The following is a 15879-nucleotide window of genomic DNA, read 5'->3' on the forward strand; positions in this document are numbered from 1 at the left end:
TCATGTTTAACTTAACTGCAAACTCCCTCTTTAGTAAATAGCTGGTACACTAAAAACACAAAAAAGTACAATTTAAAAGCAGCTCTAACAAAATCCATTACATTATGCATAAACATTTCCAAATACCTATCACATTATGAAAACCATTTCATCCGTTATCATGGTAAGCTGCAGTGCCAATGCTTAGACTGAACTACTTAAACCAACACTGTCTGAAATTATTACTTCTAGTCTAGTGATTAACACACATCTAGTACAAAAATGCTATTTTAAACACCCATTTGGAAAGTTCAATACATGCGAACACGATGCGGAATATACGTGGCTACACATCGCCTACTGACAAGAGAAGCTAGAAGCTGACCAAAAGTTAGCAGAAGAATAACTGGAGCCTCCGCTTGTCTTTTCCATGTCTGCTGGTCCACTTCAATTCAAGTCACTGGGGCAGTTTTAAATTCAATATAGACAATCAATTTAGTCTTTTTTGCCACAAACAATGTTAACAATTTATAAAGCAGAAACCAATATATTCAAGGAAAACATTCCATTCAAATAGTAACTTAAGACATTTTCCACATTTAACTCAACTGTTTGAAATACCAAATCCTAAAGTTGGTGTTCCCAAGAGAGCATACCAATATAGAAGCTTTCCATTAACTTACAAGGGGGAAAACCTTGAAGGTTTCAGCAAACCAGTTAACACAAAGGGTTGAGTTTGCAGCAAAGTTGAGGTTCCAACTCAGAGACTTCATTAACCAATCAAGCTCTTTCTTCTTGCTCTTGGCTCGCTGCATGTAATTCGTTGTTCTACAGTTCAGAACAATAGATTACCCAGGTGCAACAATGGCCTTCTTCAGGAGAAGATCATCTCTGGGTATGATCCCTGATTAAAGATAATGAAGTCAATGAATTGAATCAGCAACTCTCTGATCCTGCTCACCTTCAAAGTCTCACTTCAGTAAATAATTCCCAAAGATTCAAACTGAACAAGAAGGGAAATAAACTACGTCATCGTTGACTTGCATAAACACTCTGTCCCAAGAATATAGGCCATTTATACTACAAGGCCATGAGTGAACATTACTACAGCGCAAGAAGGTTTGCTGGTACATCCCCAACGAAATGCGATTTTAAAAAATTGCACCTATCCTGTAAAATCTTAGTCAGATGTTCTGTGTTAACTCTTTAAGACAACGGGAAGTACAATATATGGACAAAAGTATTGGGGCATCTGAACATTACACCAACAGGGACTGTTATGACACAGCATTGTAAATACATAGACATTAACAGCAGCTTCCACTCTTCTGAGAAGGCTTTCCACAAGATTTTGGAGCGTTTCTGTGGGAATGTTTGCCCGTTCATTCAGGAGAGCATTTGCGGGGTCAAACCTCTCTTGGGATGTCCCCTTCACCTTTGGGAATGGAGCTCAGATGAATGCTCACAATGCCCAAAGAACAAATGTGTATCATAACACAAACATCTCAAAAATGTCATGGTGTATTCAGACACGCACGCAACATACAGGAATTCATGCCTAGTTTTTTTTTGTTTTTTTTTACCATTTCAGCATAGCAAGAACAGTGATTAATGTGATAGGCAATATTAATTACTTAATTGAATAGATTTGTTTACGCACAGCATTGCTTAACCTCTAACTGGTAGCTAAACCCGATATTAAAACATGTTAAGTATTCACTAAGTTGTTTACAGAAATGCAGATAAGAACGTCCTCGATGTAATATATCTTACAGGGCAAGTCAATTCCAAGAAGCTAGGCAGCCATTAAAATCATACGTGTTTATGCTATTTTATATTGATGGCTAACCTTATAGTTATTTGCGTTCCTCGTTCATAAAACTCACGTCATCTACTCAAAGCCAGGCTTTCCTCGCTCATGAGAATCTGAATCTGAATCGGTGCTGCCTTGATAAAGTGAATCCCTTTTTGAAGTGTAGCTTTACACTGTTAAGAGTTTTTTTTTTTATACCACTTGAGTTTTTATTGAATTTTTCAACAAATAAAAATAAAAACAACAGAAATACATGCGATGAGATAAAAGAATACAAAGCCGAAGCATCAGTGTCATATAGTAGCATTGCATACACATGAATATAAACGTAAGGCCGAATCTAATGTGCAAAAGGACAGGAAGTACGCAGAAATAGCCAGAGGTGACATATCCAATGACAACATCAAGTGACAGAGTAGAACATATCTAGCACATTAGATAAATGGGTAGCAGCACCCACGATAGCAACAATGGAACACATAGCTTGCTCAGTGTAAAAGAAAAACAGTAGGTGTACTGCCAAGGAAGGAGGGGGAGGGGGAGAAGGGGGGAAAAAAGAGGGGGGGGATAAATAAATAAATAGACAAACACATCAGGACGTACGAACGGCTCTCAGACCCCAAGGAGTACGCATATTGGGAAGCAAGAAGCCAGAGGGGAGACCCCGAAAGGCTGCAAGGTAGAACTGATCCCATCTGTCCCAGATCGATTGAAAAATATGCGAGGTGCCCACCGCCGAATGCGCCCTACATTCATATGTACGAGTAGTAGCTAAACAGTAAAGGACCTCCTGTAAAGAAGGAAGTGTCGGGTTTTTCCATTTCCTAGCGATGCAGCTTTTAGCTGCTAATAAAACATGGATCAAAAGTTTACGACTAGGAGCGTCCAAGTCGGGAGGGAGCATGTCTAGGAGGGCGACCGAAACGGACCTATCAATCGGGATCGAAAGTGAAGTATTGATAAGGGAGAAAACGTCCGGCCAAAAATGTAATATACACTGTTAAGAGTTTTATTGACTGCCATAGACAAGATCTTTTTGAAAACCATGGGAGAACAAGTAATCGATGAGCTACCAACACAACAGCAAGAAATGACCACCGGAATTGTGCAATTTAATTTCTACTGTTCCTATTAAATACTTTTTCCATTTAGGATTCGTTTATTGTAAAAAAAAATCCTATAAAATGTAACCCACCTACAATTAATCTGTCCAGTTTAGCGTAACGAAGCAGCCAGCACTTGTTAATAGTAAGTCTATACATAGGTCTGCAAAGGTGCATTCACGTTTTTAATAAACTTAAATCTCTCTCTCTCTCTCTCTCTCTCTCTCTCTCTGTGTAATCTGGGCTGGTAAAAAGTTTAGGCATTTGCCCCGACTACTTTTAGGGCCGACTTGAAAGAAGGCGCACACAGCCATAAATGTTGTGCGTGTGGATTACTCAGCATACAACAAAATCCCAGATATGGATTTAGTGACATCAGTTTTAATCCTGGCCTCCCGGCGATAAACTCTGATGAGCACCGAAGGCCCAAAGGGGTGCACGAGCTCAAACGGCAGAACAGGCGTGACGGGTAATGTTTGTACAAGGAAGCCCATGTGCTTTTAACACAGAACAATGCCCAGCCACAAAAGCCAAATGTTTCTGAAGAACACAAAATACAAACATGGAAATCCATCACAGTGAAGCTTACTTTAACATAACCGCTCAAAGCCAATGTATGTATGTCCTTCATGTATAGGGCTCTGGATCCCTTGGGAAAGGACACAGTGACTGTGTCTAGGGGACACATACAGGTTTCTGGAATAAGATCGATTAAGGAAACGAGAGCTTCTCCCTTCATGTTATGCGACAGGACCAGCCAGAAAAAAAAGTTCATTTTTGTAGTCACACGATATAGTCAGTAAGAGTGAAAGCTGCACAGCTCTCAGCTTGTAAAGAAGAGGCTCGGCTCAGAGTTACAGTTTCAGGGTTCTCCAGCCCCCAATTCCAGGAGCAGAGATAATCTTTGCGCCTATGTATAGCGTGAGCATGTTCAAGTCTTTGCATGAGCGCATGCAGGCGCGTCTATTAAGGGCCGCATGTGTGTACGCACGCATCTACACTACCATGCAAAAGTTTGGGGTCACTGAACTATTTTCATGGAAAACAATAACCTTTCTAGCGGCGTAACATAATTGCAGAAGGGGTTTTCGAAAGATCAGTTAGCCTTTTCTCAGTGAACAGTAGTGAATATTATACATTATAAGCTTTGGGTATCAGTGCAGCACAAGCAAAGAAGCAGTAACTCGAAGTTTACATATAAATAAAATGATAAATGTAAAAGATTAAACGTCAGTACCGGTGGGTACACGATTATATTTATGCACATTTGTGGGAACGGGCAGCAGACCTCATCAGTCACCCTTCTTATTCCATTTCTTTTATTACAGTCGCTAACTGCTATATCTGCATTAAAACCCCTTCGTTACGGCAAATCCAACATTTAAAGACAGTAAGGCTTGTTAAAAATAGAAAATAAAGCATTACGCAAGCACATTTATTTTTCATGATAAGTAGAATACGCTGCGCACCTTCACAATCAATAAGAGATGATAGCGCTGAGAAATTCGGGGCCCGGCCACTCAGAACGGTTATGTCAAAGTTTGCATGAGAAACGAGAATGCATTATTCATGGCTCCGCCGAGCTCACAAAAGCCAAACGCTTTACGCCGGTATATCTGTGCAGAGCTTCGGAGACCCTTTAGTGACTTCTGACAGGCATACGGTGCCAGGGCTATATTTATACAAGGCACAAAAGACAAAAAAACTTTCAACAATTACCCCAAACGGGTTCATTCCGTAAAGCAGGACTCCACAAGGGACTTGTATATTTAACTAGGCAGCTGTATGGTCATTTTAGGGCTTCGTTCACTAAAGCAGGCGTCTGAGAAGAGTTGCAGCTCCCGGACTTCGCTAAGCATTGTGGGTCCGCAGCAAGAACGGTTAAAAAAAAAACGTACAGAATGCATAATATGTTAAATGACTTCCAAAGACTAGATCAACCTGTAATATAACTGCCCCTCCCCCGCAGGAGTCGATTCAATATAAAAGTTAGATTTCTCAATATTTCCAGAAGGATTTCTCAGAAAGTACTGGACGAGCGAAAAGTATGAGATCAAGGAAGTTATTTTTAAATGTCAGGTGGAGAACAAGTTCTGCATGTTGGAATTTACAGTATGCAATATAGAATTTAATAGCAGATAAGAACCATCCGGCCCGTCTAGTCTGCCCCCCTTTCACAGATTGAAAGACTCAAACTTTCGTCAGTTCTACGTGTTCTCATGCCTATAGCATGAATGTTTAAATGTCCTTACTGTATTAGCCTCTACCACTTCTGATGGGAGGCTGCTCCATTTATCTACCACCCCCTTCCTCGCATCACATATAAACCTCTGAAATGAGTCAAAAGTTCATTTAAAATGAGTATACTTGTTTGACAAAAGTCCTTTCAGAAAACGATAGTTTAAGACCAGAAGAGCAAAGTTTTTTAAACTGCTACCCAACGGCACATACATTATGCAGCAGCTGGGTATTTAAATCCCTATCAGACAGAAGACAGAAAACAGAACAGCAGCCAGTGTAAAAATTAACCAATAATTCACAATAAAAACTAGAATGTTTACGAGCCCTGAAAATACATTCTTATCAACGCCGGGGTTCATACCCGCTTTCCCCGAAATACAACGGCTGCAGCGGCGTTCTGAAAGAACGGTTATTGCTTTCTGCTCGGTTCATAGAGATTCACCGTTGAAACTAATCTGCCTGGAGTGGATCCCAAATGGTTCTAGATTGTTATAAATAGATACAGTTTGTCACGTGTCCTCTTGGGATATCTACAGCCTTCATATTCATTATACAATGAAGGTCACCCCATGTAATCTGTCAGAGGACTTCAGCGAAATGGCGATCGGAGCAGTAATGCAGCATACTAATGCTACCTGTAACAGCACAGCTTTCATGCCAGGGCGCGACAAACCCCCAAGCCCAGGTCAACACGGACGCTGAACGACCAAGTAATTATTTCCAATAAAATCATCAGCCACCACCTACAAACGCAGACTGATTTTTGGTAAAATAATGACATCCATAATGTTAGGCGGCCCTTGGTGATGAAACAAAGCACATTTCAGATTGTTCAAACAAATCATGAAGCCCCAAAAGTCCTGAGCCCTGCTTTAGGCCACCCCTGTGTAACTTGTAGATGAGGAAGGTTCTTCAGTGGTGGCCCAGAGGCACTGGTGTGACAGGTTTACCCTCTGCGACATCCTTGTATAATTCAGTTGTGGGGCGAGGGAGGACGTGCCTGACACCTGCTTCTCGGCACCTGCAGGCAACCAGCCACCCTACCCAGTGTGCCAGCCTAGGCCTAAATGCCCGATGACATGGACAGTCCACCAAACACCACCAGCAGCTGTCCCCTCTATAGGAAGCAAGGTTCGTGTAACACAGACGTTAAAATCCAAGGAGCTTTAGGAATTGGTCTATCGTACCTGATGAAGTCCATTTATAAAAAAAGATTAGAGTTTACATTAACTTATTTCTCAACAAGTAAATTTCCTTTCCAGATCAGAGACAAGCACTTTCATTTTAAATGAAGTCCTTTTGCAGCCACAAAACACTAATTTACAGATAAAGAGAAGTAATTTGAGCATTTTCAACAATACGAACGACTGCTCTGCACAAATCCCAAACAGACAAGGAAAGTCACATCTTCTTAATGAAGGTCAAAAGATAAGCTAAACCAGCTTAAAGAGGAAGAACAGTTCGCAAGAAACTTTGCACTTCAACCACATAAAAGTTTTTATGAGAAATACATGTAGGCGCCTGGTGTGGTCACCGGCTGCTATCACCAAAACGTTCTAAAAAACAAAACAACAATTACTTTTAAATCATTCACGTGAGTCGTGTTGAATGCTCAGAAAAAGCTTGAAAACCCCGAAAGAAGAGCGATGACACAAAACGGGAGGGATAAAGAGAACCACGCTATCCTTGTTTTCCAGCGTTTTAGCCAAATTATCAAATATAATACAATATAATTATATAATACAATATTGACAATAATAACGGAATTTTCCACAAAACTTTGACAAAAGTCCTTTCAGAAAACTGAAACATTCTGACGAAACTCAGAAATCATGAACTAAAAATAACCTGTCATTGTTACGAGGGATTGTCATGAAGCGACTGGTTTGGCCACAGATTTAGCCTTTGAAATGTAGAACGCTGGACATGAACACCCCACTGGTTTTCCCAGACATAACGTACACAGCTGCTGCTATATAGCACACTATAGGTACAGTACAGGCCCCAAAATCATGTTTCACAGCATGCAACCTGATGCACGGATTGGAGTCACACAATCCCAAGGAGCTAGCTGGAGATTCGCAAGAGACAAGGGCCAAAAGAGAGCGGTATAGCAGTACATCGATGACTGGAAACACAAGTATTATGATTAACCTAAATAGTGCTCGGAGGTTTAAACATTAAGCCGGATCCACTCACTACTTCCCGAGTCACTGTCTCCTCTCTCCTTAAGGAACTGCCATTCAGAACCTTCTTTAAAAGCCTACACAAGTCGGACCACCGCAACGCACTCCGCCAGGCCCTAGTAATGCTTTCTGCGGCCCTGCGCAGGTCGGCCGGTCTCAGGCACATTGGAGAGATTGGGAGAGAAAATGAATTATTGATGTACTAGACACTTGTTTGTAATGATACCAGAATATCCGTTCTAATGCCTAAATAGAACACTTTATCTCACGCATTGATGACCTGATCTATTGTAATGTAAGGATAAAATAGTGAGTCTAACTGGTCATCCGGAGACAATAAAAAATAAAGCGTGCTTTTATGATATTATTCACCACACAAATGAATTAGTGCAGCACAGCCGCCCAGTTACAATGGTAATCGCCAATATATCCAGTTGGATTTTTTTGTTAAACTTGCCCTTTAACAAGACAATAAGACACGGGGACCATACATACGGCTGTAGCAGACGCCAGTAGTTATCATGGAAACTAAGCAAACAGCTCTCTAATGAAAAAGAGAATACGAACGACTGCATAGACACATAAAAGAGGAGAAAATCAAGGACAGGGGTAACAAAAACAAATTGCGATGAACCATCAACAGTCAACGTGAGATCCTCAATGCTCCATTATGAAACACAAAAGCAACAGAACACAGTGAACAGCGATCATTATTATGTTGTGTACATAAGACTTCGTAAACAGGGACATAAACAAGGCAGAAAAACATGCTATGGCATCACGCAGTACGAGCAAAGCATCCACACCATTGGCAAAAGATAGATGAAAAGAGCCGAGGAAAGTAAATAGGACCGCATGAGACGCAGGGATAGAGCAGAATAACCTGGGGATTTTATAATCATTACTTTTATCATTAAGTGATTTGCATAGCACCGTCATATTCCGCAGCGCTGTACAATGGAATAGTGCGTAATATAACAATTTACAGAAACTAAAGGTCACTCTGCTCAAAGGAGCTTACAATCTAGGTGTTGGGGTATATCACACGAGGTAGAAGTGCCGCGATGGCCCCCCCATGCTATTGCGTACAGTCTGAAGGCAGGAGTGGGACTGGGAAAGGTGAGCTAGAGGTAGGTGGTGAGGAAGGGAGTTAATGGGTCAGTTGAAAGGGGTCAATAAATACAAGATATAGTTTCACACCATAGCCGGAAGTAGCCAATTGTTAGGCCAAGTTACCCCAGGGTCAAATTCATACATATAATATATCAGTCATATCAGCAGTATTAAAGTGAGTTATTCACCAAGCAGACATACAGCAGTAGCGTGTCCGCTTTACCAGATCACGTGCAGTATCGTTATACATGTTACTCTATCCGCGAATAGACTGAAAGCTCACTAGGTCAGGGCTCTCCTCTCCTTTTGTTCCAATATGGCCGAAGGTTTGTTAACGCTATAGTCAACTCTGTGTGCTGTTCATTTTTATTATAGTATAGCGCTTCAGGATCTGCTGGGGCCACAAAATCAAATATGTAATAATGCAAAGCTGCTGTCAGGGTACAGACCCCTAATTCTTCATCAATGCAAAACCCAGAGTGCTCAGAGTTTCTTCATTTAAGCAGGAGTTGGCAGGATGTTAATGTATTCACTATGCATTACAAAGGCCACTCCTGGCAAATTCCTGGCCCTGTATAATGCGTAGATCAATCAGGATATTAAAACTCACATTGGGGTTTATTCATTAAAGGGAGAGTTACCCGGAGAGTTGAGTTTCAGGTCTTTGACTTCACTCTACATTACGCTTGTGCTGCAGGAAGAGCTTGGCAGGCCCTGTATAATGTACAGTTAAACAAGCTAAAGTCTTTAAGGTATCCTCATCAACTGAAGTCATTCATGGTTATTCATTATACATGGCTAGCCCGTGCTGGACACACCTGTTCGCCTTTCATAATGAATAGAAACCACAATTTCCCCTTTAGTGAATAAACCCTATTCATTTCAAAATATATTATGCAGGGCCACCCAAGCTATAAATGTACAGAAGCTCTCTAAGGTTGGCCCCACAAAAAGCATGCTAAAGTCAGGGAGATAACACTCTCTCAAAAACCCTTCCTTTAGTGAATAAGCCTCCAAGAAGCCGGTACTCGATCACTGGAAATCTTGGGGAAAGACCCTGGAAAGATACACAAGCAACTTCTTAAAATCCAAGACATTCCATAAGCATCCAACACACCAAGTGGCATCAGAAGATGCAAGAAATAAAATATTCTGCCAGACTTCATATTCATAATGGATTTATTGATATAGAATCCCAACAAAAAAGGCAAAGAAAATATTTTGGGAGGCATATAACCCACATTGTTCCCAAAACGAGAAGACCGCTAGCCTGCAACCACCGAGTGTGCCTCAGCCATTTGCCTCAACATAGACAACCAGCAGCTGACTGGAGACAGAGGACCTATACTTCTTCCTCGCGCTACACGTGGTGCCCTAAACACATAAGGAGCTCTGAGACTCTGCCTATCCTCATAAAAGGCCACCCGCATCGCCAAGACATCCGGAGAACTGGAAATCTTCTAACAGGTGCACATGTGAGCCGTCCGTCAAACCGGATCCCATCAATGAAGCCATTAATCGATAGAGAAAGAAACAAACCTGCCGATGTGCCGGGTTCTACAAATCACTTCCACTTAGGGTTCATGTCTCACGGTGCAATAGCAAAAAATACATCCGCACCCGTGTGTTCTGCGTCGATCAGCCTGACAGACTTTGCTTCAGTGAAAAACTGTTTATTTACTACACTAAAGCCGCCAGCTGATACCCGTCAATCAGATGCATGGACTCCTCTGCGCATGTACAGGTGCCCATAGCACACATTAACATGCTCACAGAACACACTCCCTTACCTGCCGGGCTCAAGATAAAACCAGAAAGAAAAACGATGAAACCTTCTGTGCCACTGAGACTGCAGCTCATTTCATAGAAGAGTACGGACGGGGGGGGGGGTCAGCGAGCCACGCAAAGAACCTATGACATCTCCTAAAGGTGCTGGCCAACCGAAGTATAATGGATTGCCAGCTTTTACAACTATTTAGATCTCTTCTTACAGCCTATTACCTGAACAATAAGGTAATATGCCTAGATAGCCTCAAGAGCTTGCAATCCATTATACGTCAGTTAGCCAATAAAGGTATCATGTTCACAAAACGAGTTTCTCTCTTTCCATGGCTAACACGATACAACTTTATACTATAGTACTATAACGGTGCTTGAAACACAAGTCAAGCGAGGAAAGTCAAACTCATTGATCTACGAGAGGCAAGAGGTTCCTCTGCAGCTCTTCATCTTAAGGTGTAAACATACACTACCCTGGGGGGAATTCAGGTACACGTTATCATCCACCTGATACAGGTTATGCATCACGCCTGTTTCATCATATACATACGGCATGGCTATTTGCAGCATCAACGCTGTACAGATCCCAGAAGCCATGGCTCACAGGACGTTACTATTGTTCTACAATCACTATTCATGGCTGCCGGTTCTCAGTTATAACTTGCGGCGGGGACCTAGATATTTAACCCTCTGACTACCCAGCATTTAGTTTCAGCAATGTTCACGGGGAACTATTAAAATCTCATCAAAAGCTTGTTTAAAAAAAAAACAAAAAAAATAAACCCATCCTAAACAGCGTAAAATAAATTATGTGAAATCTAGTAGTGGAAGCGACATTACCGAACCCGTTACACGCAGCATGTTAACGACACGCATGTTACAGTGAATCATGTATTATAACAACACGTCTGATACAAAACCTAACAAACTGGCTCAGCAGAAAGGACTTTTCACAATTACACCAAATGCAGATTTTTTTCATCACAAACCCCTTGTAGAGTACGACGCTTCTGAGGGTAGAGAAAGAAAAATTGGGTAAAAAGCAGTTTGTGTTTTTAGCCATACTCAAGCCTCACCCAGGAATGGAAGCAGACAAGAACGGGTCTCTTTCAATCAAATGCATAACTGGACACATTCGCTGCAGGAATGGGTCGTGCCAATGATCCTTTCAGCCCCCAAAGTGCAGTTTGCATGATATAATGAGTCTAAACACAAGCTTCGGAAGTCACACAATGGTCTACCAGGCACCAGCAGGTACTTCGTCACCGGTGTATGAAATAACGCCTTTCACGGGACAGCGTGACGTACTTTTTGAGATGAGGCCGCACAATCTTGGTATTAGGCGTGACATTTAGAGAACAGGCAGCGCAGTGTAGAATACAGCGGGTGAAAGGTCTCCAAAAGGAGTTCAATGACTGTGTCTAAAGTACGGCTCAATTTCACCGGCCCTTTCTCTACAGCACATAAGTGGCGCAAAGCCTTTCATTGCTTGTGTGAATGCAACATTTCAAAGGAGGAAGATGAAACACGGCTATCACTTAAGAAGACTTAACATTAAAAGAAGCAGCAGGTTTGAAATCTTCTTGGAGACAGTTCTGGATTATCCCTACATGAGGCCGAGTTTAGAAAGTCCTCTAACTTACAAAAACAAGAAAAAAAAAATAATAATAAAAAAAAAAACTTACTTTAACAAAATCACAAGTTACTTTCAAGTTTTCAGAACAAAGAACACAACATTTAAGAAAATACTAATAGGGTACTGAAAGCTTGATAACGAGAAACGCAACAGTGTTTTACACTCACAACAGGTGTATTCATACGTTTAGCTAATATTTACCGTATTTGCTCGATTATAAGATGACCCCCCAAAATTGGAATATTAATGTAGAAAGAAAAAGCCTGAATATAAGACTACTCTATAAGAAAAAAAGTTTAGCAAATATGAATTCACATGTTAACTATTTCTTCATATTTAATAAAAACTATGATTGAGAAAATGCATTTTTGGTTTTTATTTCCTTTAATTTGCAACCCTGCCCCCCACCCGTGTATGCACATCTGACCCCCATATATGCCTTACACCCCCTATTTGCCAAAGGTCACATCACGCCAGTGATCCGTCATAGAACCCCCGGCAAGAGCAGAGGATGTCTGCACACATCGCACAGATGTCCACCGGCTGCCAGAGAGGAGGATCCAGGTTCCCTGCAGCGCTGTAGGGGGATCTGGAACTTAGTCTTGTAGTCAGACCTCAACTTGAGCTCTGATTATAAGATGACCTCAAGTATAAGATGAGGGGTATTTTTCTCCTACGGTACGGTATATAACAAATACAAGAAATAATCACCAGTACTTTATTAATTAAACTCAAATATACTACTTTAAAGCCACTAATATCGTCTAGTCTGTTTCACGTTTCTTGGAAATTTGCTAATTTAAAGGAAGTGCTGGATCATTAACAATTTATATGGCTTACAAATCCAATTATTCTGGGGAAGTAAAGGGATGCCCAATGAAGGACACAGACCGTAGCTGTCTATCGACCACCTGACTCAAATCTTCTGAAACGGAAAAATCAATCAATGAACAAAACAAGGACTTTAACAGGAAATGTTGCTTCCACATTACCATAAACAGAACGCATTCCACCCACTGTATGAACGCAGAAGTACATTAAAAGTTATTGCTGGCTGTAATTGTAATAATAAAATACTATGTGTGGGCACATCTCACATATGGATATCTGTACAAGGTGTCAGATCCATGGACTCATTTTACTTTACTGAGCCTCCCAGCAGAAGTGGTAGAGGCTAACAGAGTCAGACAACTTAAATTGACAGTATAATGTCCCTGACAACCCTACTATAGAGAACTGCATACTAAAGAACTCTGTGAGTAACCTACACATGCAGTATTCTATAACGAAAAAAATAAAAGCAGTTACCCGACACAGAAGAGGCCACCTCCTGCACGGTCCAACTATTCTCGCCACTGACTGGCTGCTTGAATCAGCCAATCAGTGGCAGGAAAGTGCTTTCATTGAAAGCAACGGGAGGAATTTCCACACGTCCGCAAGGGTTGTCCACAGCGTTCTCCCTTAAGCTGAGCGGAGGCGAGCAGATCAGATGCTCCGGCACGGTATTTCGCTGGGGCGTTGAAATAGTTCAATATAGGGAGATTCTGCGGAATCCCTACATGTATTCACAAAGCTATTACTCGCATCAAAGCGTGTATGATGGCGGAAATGTCCCATAAATCAGGCATGGGAACCCCACAAAAATGTAAGGGCACCAACCGGCTTGAGTGTGCATTTAATCGCATATTTTGTTCCAATCAAAATTATTTGGAAAAAGAACACGACAGGTTCTTAAATTAATTATCATACAACGAATCCAACGAGGTCACAGCTCACGGATATGCCACCCATTATAAGGACAAAAGTCCAGTGTCTGATGGCACAACATCAGACTTACCTAAACCGTAAGATGTGATAGAAAGTTGTGAATACATGGAAACACATACAGAGGCAAAGCGAGCATCACACATATGGGAAGGCATGCAGAGCATTACACACAAGGAAGGCCACAGAGGGAGGGTCGTGATCTTCTCACTATGCATTATGAAGGGCCCAGACTAGCAATAAGGGATACGCTGGTCTGTATAATGCAGAATTCAACACGTGATGAATGTTTGTCAGCGACTTGACGATACGGGGCCAGGTGCTCATTGGGTTGGCCCTATATTATGTATGGTGATGACATAGAGCCGAAACGCAACTTTCTTTTAGTGAATAAACCCAAGAGTGCACTTAGTTTACAGGTAACTGCCACATGATTTATCTTTCGCTGACAGATATAGTGACCCCCCCCTGCACCCAGAAAAAGATGTCACACAACAGCAGTCAAAGCTTCCATTCATGGGAGACAAACATGAGATTGCTCGTGTGGGACAAGTGCAGACAAAGCCACAAGATCGTAACACCACCTAACTCCAGAAGTACACAAACTCCAACATCATGCCATCCCCGACTCATCTTAACACCAGCGGCACTTACCCCAACTAAAAAGGAAAAAGCGCGAGTTGCAGTTTTATATTCATTTCATTGCACGGTGAAGCAAAATAGTTCTAGGCTTTCAGAATATCTCAACGTTAACGAATATCTAGCCCGTACCCGCCATAATACCTACAGTTACTTCTCCCATAACCTAACCCCATACAAGAAGGCATTAACATCCCACGGTGAACAGATGCCTGCCTTTGTGGAGGGAGCCTGTCTGAAATGCCCCAAAGTGGCAAGAGATGATTCAACCCTTTAGAGTGATGTCACTTGAACAATGATGTCACAGATTTATTGAACTTGTGAGACAAGACATCTATTTAGAGAACACAAATACAATCAGCTCTTAAGGCTGACACATTGACCCTCTGCTCAATCTATAGGAGCCCCAACAACTCAACAGGCCAATAATAACAACCCAATCCATCAATGACCCCATGCCTGAGCCCAGCCCCCACCGAGGCCTTGCCTGCCTACCAGGGAATAAGTCACAACAGGAAGCGAGTCCGGGATCACCCCTTGGGGAAATAACATGGTTACAGGATGGGCTGGTTTCGCAGCAGCTTTCCCTCCTTCCTGTCACCTGTTCACCCCAAATGAGAGCCCGGACACTCTCCCATCCCCCAGCAGCGTGACACGGGCTCCTACAATGACAGACGTGCCGGGGGCGCCCGGGGTTTGGGGGTGAGGGGAACTCACCTATTTATCAGAGAGCAGGCCTCTGCCTGAAGCAACAGATCCCCGCGGCCTCCTCGCTGGATCTCACAGACAGGGGCTCTAAGGGTCTCGCACTCCGCTCACTGCTGCAGGCGGTCGGTCGGTCGGTCACCGGAGCCTGTCCAGGGAGAATGCAGGCAGGGCTGATACAAAGGCAGGGCCGGGTGCCTCTTCCTTGCGGTAATGAATGTAATAAAGATGGCCAGAGGAGGAGGGATCTCTCTTTCTCACACAGGAGGGAAACGTTCCGTGTCAGAGGGGAAACCGCCGCACCCCCCGCGGCTGGCCCGCCTCTTCCGCGCCAGGAGACTCTGTGATGAACACGGCGATCAGTCCAGTCGCAATGTCTCAGCCTGGGTAGAAAAGCAGCGAGGCTGGTCGGTACTGTTACAGCTCGCTGTCGCTCCTCCAGCCTGCAACACCACTAGGGGGCGGCATCAGGCGGCGGACACAGGGCACACCAATCCCTCCCACTCTCCCTGTGACCTGGCCAATGATATTAGGGCGTTAAGGCGAGACGTCATCGGCCTCTAGTTAGACTGCTGGCAGGCGACCTGGGAAGAGAGCGAGTGGGCGTGACTTAGTTGAATTTGGGGAAAAATGTACTTCAATGCCTAATACCCTGATTCTCACGTCTCTACTGTCTCACCCTGCTGTGACGTATGCTCTAAAAGGCGGGCTCATAGAATACCTGCTCGACGATTGGCTAGCAAGTGTTGTCAATCTTAGGGATTCCCCAGGGAGGGCGGGTCTGGTCGTGGGAGCTTGATGCGACCAATAGGAGGGAAGAAAATGCGGTCTCCTGATGGGGGCGGAGCGTTGATCTAATAGGTAATGACGGCGCGAGCGTCATTTTTTCTGGGCGGTGAACAGGGCATGTGAGTTCAAGCA

The 15879-nt window shown here is 42.9% G+C and overlaps 1 protein-coding gene across 3 annotated transcripts in view; it reads right to left on the reverse strand.

Moving 5' to 3' along the window:
- Positions 1-15072, reverse strand: part of CSNK1G3 (casein kinase 1 gamma 3) — a 55671-nt gene extending 40599 nt beyond the window's left edge. For all 3 annotated transcript variants that reach the window (XM_053473938.1, XM_053473930.1, XM_053473947.1), the window contains exon 1: positions 14971-15072. The gene's annotated coding sequence lies outside the window, so the exon portion shown is untranslated. The remainder of the gene's footprint in view (positions 1-14970) is intronic.
- Positions 15073-15879: the final 807 nt, after the last annotated feature.

This window comes from Spea bombifrons, chromosome 1 (genome assembly GCF_027358695.1).
Source record: "Spea bombifrons isolate aSpeBom1 chromosome 1, aSpeBom1.2.pri, whole genome shotgun sequence".
NCBI classification, from domain to species: domain Eukaryota; kingdom Metazoa; phylum Chordata; class Amphibia; order Anura; family Pelobatidae; genus Spea; species Spea bombifrons.